Source organism: Rhipicephalus microplus, chromosome 3 (genome assembly GCF_043290135.1).
Source record: "Rhipicephalus microplus isolate Deutch F79 chromosome 3, USDA_Rmic, whole genome shotgun sequence".
Taxonomy (NCBI): Eukaryota; Metazoa; Arthropoda; class Arachnida; order Ixodida; family Ixodidae; genus Rhipicephalus; species Rhipicephalus microplus.
This window is the reverse complement of record NC_134702.1, coordinates 88,344,838-88,354,570: the sequence shown is the minus strand read 5'-3', so window position 1 is coordinate 88,354,570 and position 9,733 is coordinate 88,344,838.

Sequence of the window (9,733 nt, the reverse complement as noted above, 5' to 3'; positions counted from 1 at the left end):
ACATCTGAAACATTACCTTAAACAGGGACACTCATGTCAGCTGAATTGTCAGGTATACTTGTCACAATATATTTTCGGAGGTATACCAATTCACTACTTCAAAAAAAATGGAAAGCAAATGAACAAAAGAAGGTTGGCGTGCTATTTGTAAACCTCCGCTTAACTTCGTGGCGCACTTCTGATTACAGAAGTATAGGACCACGCGCATGCATACCCACGTTTATATTAGTCCCATTAGTCATCCAAAACGCTTGGGTACAGCAATGGAGAGAAATGCACCGGAAAGAAAGGCAGGTTAACCAAGTAGCACGAGAACTGCAACCCTACGCCTATGGAGCTCTAAGGGCAAGAAACATGTACGAAAACAATAAATGAAATAGAGGACAACTAATACTTTCACATGCATAGCAGCATCCATCGTACATGTCCGAATGGTTTCAAAGCGAGAACTGTCACAGAGCACTGTTGGACTTCTAATGTGTAAGATGAAGTAAAGGAAGGCTTAGAACGACTGGTTCAAAAGTATCGAAGCCTTTTATTGCAATTCATGTTGGTTGCGTTGTCATTCGGGCTAGGAAAGTGCGCATTGTGCTAATCAATAAACACAACACCGATATCAGACATAGAAATTTTATCGGTTTTGCTATTTTGGTTCGCGATTTGGTCTTATCGTATGTGCCACGACACTGTTTCACCTGTCGGCATATATTTCACAGCTTTCCGAATAAACTTTCATTTGGTAGTAAGTGCTTGTCCCTGTCTTTCCTGTTAGCGTGTACGTAGTGCACTCTAGTTCAAACAATCATGTAACACCAATTCACACGATCAACCTCATTGACTAATCACACTTCGGTATGTATTGCCGTTAATGTGTACAGTATTTAAATGCGTGTGTACAGTATGTAAGTTGTGTTATTCGTCGTATACGTTGTGTTGAGTTTTGAATTCTCTACTGCTTGTATTATTCATGCTTTGTAGCCCATGAAAGGCGGAGGCAGTGATTCTTCGATAGTATCTGAAGTTGGCAAAAACGATCTCTATGCACGTTTTTTGTATGTTTAGGTATTTGTAGAGGGTGATTCTTCTAGGTACATTAAGCATGCGTGAAGGGTACAAGGCCGGACATATACGAAGGCTTGCTTATCAGTTTTTGCTTGATGTGCTTTTTGATGGCAGCGTCGTTGAGTAAATTTTAGTAAAGAATCGCACTGTTTTCTGAACGTCAATTGTTACATGGGACGTTGACCCCTTAACCTTGTGCCTCTGCACTGCCCATAGCCATGCTTTTAACACCTGATGCTCATGAACGGTAGCCGCGGAACGATTATTCGCTGCTTTCTGAGCTTTCGCATTTTCGGTGGCTCTGTCTGCGTATACTTTATGCCGAAGAGCGCCACGCTCTCACGCCAGAAGTTGCAGCTTGTTGTCGGCGTCACAGCTCTGCCACTGCTTCCCGAACACTAGCCTCCGGGCGAGCTTGTTTTCTGCGCCGACTTTGCATTACGCGGTCGAGACCACGTTACGTTCGCTTCAATGGCAGAAAGAGAATGTGTGGGCTGGAACGCGGCTATCATTCATCGTCATATGCCGCAGCAGAAAGAAAATGCGCGTAATGTCTTACAAATATGTAGTGGGTATACCTCACTGATCAGGAGAATTATAAATGCCTTCGCGGTGTATAGTGGGTGATTTCCTACAAAATCTTTTTGTAGCAAATAAATGAGTGCCTCACGAAATCCTCTTCTCTCGTTCATGAGGTTTGTATACGACGTGCACTTGTAGGCATCGCATTTTTTGAGACGTGTTACGTACAGGTGGTAACAGTAGGTGCATACACCGAACTGCAAACCTAATCAACCTCAAGTCAAAAACTATTCTTTTTTTAAAGTTGGCTGAATGCAGTTTACACTTATAAAGATCGTTAGCAATACCCGACGCAGACGGTGCCTCAAACCCTCAGTGTTTGAGAAGCTTCATGATAGTGTGTTTCATTTTGTTAAAATTGTGCGCGGAACGCGAACATTCGAATTTATTCTCAAATAAATGCAGCCACCAGCGATAAAGCACGAATATCCCATGCCGCTTGTTTGAAAAAGACGCGCGTTGCCGCGGATAAGATTATTAAGGAGGCTCTCTATTTGCCGATATGCGTGAATTTCTTGCTGTACATCGTGTTTTATTATGGCGTGCAAAGTCAGCCAAATAAGGAGTTTATTCCTGAACACGCCTACTACTGCCTTCTTCAACGTCACAACTTTGTGGCAATATCTGAATGGTCGTTTGAGAATAGGAGTTTTAATTGAGTTAGAAACTTGTTTAGCGAACAAATGTTTTATTGATTACTTTATTTTTGTGAGAGTAATTCGAAAAATATAATTCGTAACACTCCACATTTTTTTGTTTGTTGAACCACGCTGCTTCTGTATAAAAAAAGAAACCTTTGAGCCGTAAAGTAGCACCGTTCATTCTGTACAAGGATGGGTAGGAATTTATTTCTCCTGCATGCTTTGTCATAAGTTGTTGTATTCTTGTATATTTTTATGACTGAGGTGGAGACGTAAGCAAGCACCTCTACTTTCATTCCTTGCTTTGTCTATCTGCCTTGTTTTCTCCGATGATTATTGTAACAAAGTTTGAACAATAGCCATAGTCTGTTTACAGAAACACTCTCTTGGAAATCTGTAGAACACATGTACAAAAAAATTGGCAGATCCCACGTACAGTGGGAATTCATGATATGCGAAGCACGAATTAGGAAGGTTAATATGTCACATTAAAATACCCACAACGTTACGAGGTGGAAGTAAATTATGCCATACATGACTTCCGTGTCATGATTATGATGTTTGAATGTGTTGTTTGCCTTCGCCATGCTTATACGCCGAAACCTCCTAAAGCAGCACCCAGACCAGCGTGTGGCGAGTGGACCGTTCCCTGCCCGTGTTCATGGCCGTGGCTTGCCTCGTAGCTACCTAGCGCTGTTGTACAAACTGAGTGGGCTCTGTGCTGGTGCGTGAACGATTACACCGGCAAGGGCGTGAGAACAGCCCGTTGTGCGCAGCCTGTGGCTCCTGCGAAACACTTGAGCATCTCATACTGCACTGTCCTACATTTGCTACGCAGCGGTCATTGCTAATTAAGGAATATAAATTCTTAAGACTCAAGTGCACGACTCTAGACGACTACCTCTTTCCGAGTGGTAGGGCTTCCCGACGCGACCAGGCCCACCGAACTCTCCTTACATTTATGAACCAAACGGACTTGGCCAACCGTTTATAGACGGTCTCTCTCTTTTTCTCTCTCTCCCTTTTTTCACTCATACTCATCGAAGTCTTCGTCATTTGTTTTCTGCCTTCCTCATCTTGTTTCCTCTTTCTGCCCTCTAATCTTCGTTTCTTCTGTTTCTTCCCTCCTTCTGAAAGAGTGAGCAGGCGTTGTGCCCCTCCAGGTGGCAGTTGCTTTCTGGGTCCCTTCCTTTTTCTTTTGTGTCCTTGTGTACCTGCGTATACAAAAAATTAAGAAAATAAATAAATAAATAAATCCATTCATGTTAAGTGATGCCTAATTTAGTATATGTGGAGCTAGCGAAACGGCTGTGAGCACGCTATAAACGTGTTGTCATGTCGTTACATGACAAGCAAGTCATGATTATCATGTTTGCACCAGTCATATGCCTCCGTCCCCCATTTACGTCACGCAACACGAAATTTGGTATATGTGGAGCTAGCGAAACGGCCGCGAGTGTGTCATGTAGGGCCCAATATACTCCAACGTAACGTGTACACGCGCGCGCTGGGCACAGCGACGCTACGTTAGCAAAGCGCGGGCACTATATAGTCCGACGCTATGCACGACCAGCGTCCGTCGGCGCGGCCCGATGGCCACCGGCGCGAAATGCGACATGCTGCATTTCACTCCGATGCATTGCACTTCATCTGCCTCTTTTCGTAATGGAGGGACACCGGATGTGCACGAAACGCGCATGCGTGAATGAAATGCAGCGTGGCACGCACCGGAGAGTACATGGCAGGTCCGGCGCCTGGCGTGGCAACGCCGGCGTGACGTGACGAAACGAACGCCGCCGCACACGCGCGCCGTGTCACGTCGAAGTGTATTGGCACCTTGACTGTGGCATGTAGTTATGTTCTCACATGACATGCATCTCATGATTCATGTTTGCACCAGTGACGTACCTTCGTTATGCATTGACGTCACGTAATATCAAATTTGGCGTATATGAAGCTAGCGAAACGGCCGCGAGCTCATCATGGGTGTGGCATGTAGTCATCTTGTTACATGACACGCATGTAGTGATTATCATGTTTGGATGTGTCATTTACCTATGTCGTTCGTTCGCGTCGCGTAATATCAAATTTGGTACTTGTGATTGATTTGATTGATTGATATGGGGGGTTTAACGTCTCAAAACCACTATATGATTATGAGAGACGCCGTAGTTTAGGGCTCCGGAAATTTCGACCTCCTGGGGTTCTTTAACATGCACCCAAATCGGAGCACACGGGCCTAGAACATTTCCTCCTCCATCGGAAATGCAGCCGCCGCAGCCGGGATTTAACCCGCGACCGGCGGGTCCGCAGCCGAGTACCTTAGCCACTAGACCACCGCTGCGGGGCGGTACATGTGAAGCTAGGGAATTGGCCGCAAGCGCATCATGAGCGTAGCATGTAGTCATGTGTTTACATGACACGTACTAAAGCTCATTATGCTTGTACCAGTCTCATACCTTCGTCATCCTTTCAGGTCCCGTAATACCAAACATGGTAAAACTGAAGCTAGCGAAACGGCCGCCAGTGCATCATGAGCATGTCATGTAGTCATGTTATTACATTACATGCATCTCTTCATCACCATGTTTGCACCAGTCACGCATCTCTGTCATTCATTCACATACTGTAATACCAAATTTGGTATATGCAAAGCTAGCGAAACGGCCGCAAGCACACCTTGAGTGTGGCATGTATCCGCGTTGTTACTTAAACACGCATGTCATGATTTTCATGTTAGGGCTTGTCGCTTGTGTTCGCCATGCAATCATGCCATATCATACCAGTTTAGCAACATGTCATGTGAACAAACCCACCGCAAGAGCTGCAGGACCGTGAAATGTAAATATGACATTCTTGACACACAAATCTTGAAATTCATGTTATGACTTGTCGATTGTGTTCTTTACACAGCCATGGTATGCCATACCAAGTTTGGTATGGATATCTTCATCCAAACGGCCAGGAGAGCTAAATGTCGTAGGCGGCGAGATATAGATAGATACGCTCAATGTCGCTGAAGTTCGCTAAGAAATGCTTCGCATTTAAAAGTGTGATGGTGGTGTGGTGGTGGTTGTGATATTGCAAAAGGCGGAGTCAGCCTAGCTCAAAAGGCCTGGTAACCCCGCCACGGGGACGACATAAGCCCGCCAAGAGTGTTAATACTGAGCAATGACGAAATTTTTACGGTGTAACAATAGCAACTACTTAATTGATAGACGCTTGTGTTTGGTTGTTTCATACCCGCCACGGTGCACTGGTGGCTAAGGCACTGAGCTGCTGACTCGAGGGTCAGATCACGGGATCGAATTCCGAACATGGTGGCTCCAATTTTCGTTGAGGTGGAAATGCTTGAGACCCGTTTGTTTAGATATAGGTGCACCTTGAAGAACACCAGGTGGTTGGAATTTTAGGAGCCACTCACGACGGAGTCTTTTATAATCACAGGGGGGTTATAAATTAAACAACAACAACAACAACAACAACAACATCAACATCAACAACAAGAAGAAATGGCTGTTCTATATTGAGCAGCTAACTAAAGTAAAACTAGAAGTTTCTAGACCTCTAATAACAGACCTTCAGGAAACAGTTGTCAGAAAGAACAAATTTTTATGAATATGCACAGCTATAGTCAAAATAGGTACGCAGACTTTTCGTGGAGTAATCCATAAAATTAGAGTGGCCGTAAATTTGTTGATGGTCAAAGGCCAGTTTGAAATGCACAGTTAAAGGGCCTCTGCTGATTTTATCGGCGGATACCTACAAACTTTATTCGAAGTTTGAAAAAAGTTAATGTTAGAGGGCAATAACTAAAATTTTATATCACAGGCAAATATCGCGGTTCCGGCACACGTTGCGGAAAGCACGTTCGGTAAAAGAAGTCCCGCGAGTACATGACCGCAACAACTACAGTAATAGTAGCAACGTACCATTTCTTGCAGGTGCAGGGACATTGCCACTACAAAAGCACGATGAAATGAGTTTGACAGCTATTCAGCGCTAGCTCGTTTTGAGCTTCACTACGGTATGCCGGCGGTAAGTTTGTTGCCAGCGCCATGAAACTGGTGCCACGCCCTTTTAATTACGAAAGCACACATCAAAGGAAAGTTGTTTCACCTGTGGGCGGTATTACATCGCGTCTCTATTGCAGTGCCGAAACCTGTCTCCAAACGACCTCCCAAGCTGCGCGTCGAGAAGGAAAGTTTTCTACAAGCCGTGAAAGGAAAAATATTTGGACCTGGATGACAAGCATAAATTTGTTCTCAATATCAATTAGCTTTGTGTAGGCTGAGGTCTTCCGGCGAATGGCTCGAATAACACGTTCCGACTAGGTTTCGAACGGGGCGAAAGTGGTCAAACTCATTGGAAATGCACCAAAAAAAATCACGCGGAGAAACCTTACCATTTTTTTTTCTCGCCACGCGATAGTACATATCTATTTTTCTTCACTGCTTTGACTGCGCAATCTCAAACACGTGTTGTGAACAATGAGCCACACATTCAACATGGCAGCCAGGAGCGTAGCAAGAAATATTTACAGTGAGAGTTATTATTAGACCATAACAAGGGTCACGTGTGCCGTGATTGTCCGCCACCGCTGCCGGTGTCAGAATAGGAAAAACCAAGGCACAGCCAGGCGTCACACAACGCGGATTGCGTAACGAGTGGGTCATCGAATGCTCGTTCTTGTCCTTTTCACATATTGCCCATGACGCATACCCACTGTAGAGGATTGACGAAGAATTGAGTGGTTTTCTAAAATAATACGCAGTTTTAAAATATTAGAGGTTATATATTAGAAATAATAGGTATGACCTAGATAATTGTGGTACTTGATTTATACATATCTTATATAAACAAAGAAAAGAAGTTACAATAAATTAGAGCACTACTGAGTATTACGTTGTAAGCACGTTAGTATAACATTACAGACTAATTTGTAAAGCAATCAGCTTCTATAATAATTCAGTCCCTTACAGCCACGCATACTCTCGCACCGGAAAAGAGAATAAAAAAAAATTGCACAGTTTCTTGCAAGCGTGTAACGGGTAGCACGCTTCTGCGTATAATGACGAAGGATTACACACTTATAACTGCTTTGTACACAAAAATGCCTTAGATTTATTGCATAGCGGGTATCCTGCAAGTGTGAATAATATAGTTACCTAAAGAGTAAATAAAGGTTTTAAAAGCCGCTATTCCAGTTTTCACTGTTAATGCAGCGGCACGTTCTTCGCAGGCGTGGTGTTTTTATTTATTTGGGTGGGGGGTGTTAAACTATACTTTAGTGTTGGGTTCATGTGCGCGTTAAATATATATATATATATATATATATATATATATATATATATATATATATATATATATATATATATATATATATATATATATATATATATATATACGCAGCAAAACTTCAGAATTAGCGAGGTTAATCTCCCCACCTCTGGCTGTGCCCATGATGGTAACAAAGGCGTCAATGGTGGCTCGTATCAGCACAATTGCTAACTAACCTTCAACACAATGATGTTCACGGCCTCGCCAAGGAGGACGACTTCACCGAGAGCCTGTTTTTGCTTCCATGCCCTAACGTGTCTTGCTTTTGCACAGCCGGCTGGAATTATCACCGCCGCTGTCGATGTGTCCCCTCGTTTTTCTCCCGCTGGCGCATCTCCCCAAAACAAAACAAGAAAACGTTTGAAAGGCAAGAGAACAATTGATTTTCAGTGTTTTGTACGCATAAATTGAGTCCGGTATGAAAATTCATTCCCGCAAAAGAGGCGAAATACATTCCTGAAAGTGTCGATTCTGAAAGTGTCGAATCGTTAAAGGGACACGCCCTCTCATGGTTTTCCGGCGCTCTGGCGGCTTATCAGCTGCTTCGCTTCTCATGTGTGAAGGCATCATGAGCGCGATATACACTGAATGAGTATTCAGAAATTATTTTATTCAAAAGAAAACTGAATCACCTAAAAAAAGCGAGCAGAATAAACAACTTTCCTTGAAGTCAAATTGTGCATGAAGTTTTTTTTTTGTTGTTAGGTGGTCGCCTAAATAGGAAGAAGCCATTGTTATAAATACCATTTGAAAGCTCTGTGATTTGATGTTCAGTGCACGAAACAATTTTATATGATTCCTGAGAATTAAATACCTTGAATATTTAAATTTAGGTGGAAGTTGTGTAGATAGGCCAACGTTATTAGAATGATACGACAGCGTTTCAATAATAACAATATCTGGGGTTCAACGTCCCTACACAAAGGTTTGATTATGAGAGACGCCGTAGCAGGCCCCTGAAATTTTCACCGTCGGCTATTCTTTACCATGCACTGAAATCGCACAGTACACCGTCGTCTAACCTTCTGCCTCCATCGAAATGCAACCACCACGGCCGGCATCGAAACCACGACCTTTGGGTGAGCAGCCGGGCACCTGAAAAGCTACATCAGCGCGATGCAAAAAGTTTTGGTATTCGCACATCCAAACAAAAGAACTACCTTCCGTCCTGAGTTAGAAAGTAAAAGTTTCCAACAAACGTAAATTGCAGAGATGTGCCTCCTAATGGTATAGTGGTTTCAGTGCACTATTGCAAGTCCGAAAGTGGTGGCTCCGATCACTATGACAGTGGTCGCCTTTTTATGAAGGCGACATGAGAGAGGTCTGTGCATGGTGCGATATCAGAACACATTAAAGATCATCTGTTTGTTTGAATATTCGAAGACCTGCACTTTGTTGTGCCTCGTGATGATATTGTGGTTTTCATGAACAATCATCTAACGATCGCAATTTAAAATAAAAGGGCCATGTGCATGATTAGTTGTTCAATTACCACCTTGTCGTTTAAACTGGATTTCGCAACTTAAATAGCTATGGAAAACCGTCGAAGTGTACAACTGCCTGCGTATTTGTTAGCGCGACTTGCGTAGTAGTTCAATAACGTCCACAACCAGAATAACTTAACGGTCTTTGCGAGAAAAAAAATACCATGTTGTTTCAGCCTAATAACTGAACTGATACTCCGTTCGTAATCTGTACTCATGAAAAGCACCCCCGGTTATGCAAACTAAATAAGTAATTAATCTACCAGCAGGTGTCGATCATTGCATGACGTGCCACATTGTGACAGTGATGAAGGTTAACTACACAATGATCCTACATTAGTCACTAATATACCAATCACGGCTAACTTTGCCAAAATTGCTTATCATCAACTTTTATGCTGAATAAATTAACGTAGTGCGTATTCCTACAGCAATTCTCTTTAGGTCTATCGAAAAGTGAACCTGTCGTTCTCGGCACAAGAAGAATTATATCCCAATTGAAATCGCCTAAGCCTGATCAAAACCGCAAAAGTGGCAGCCTATTCCGGTGAATTGTGTTAAAGAAAATTGACAAGATTTCAAACTAAAAGTATGACTAGTACTACCATAACAGTATTGTGTCCG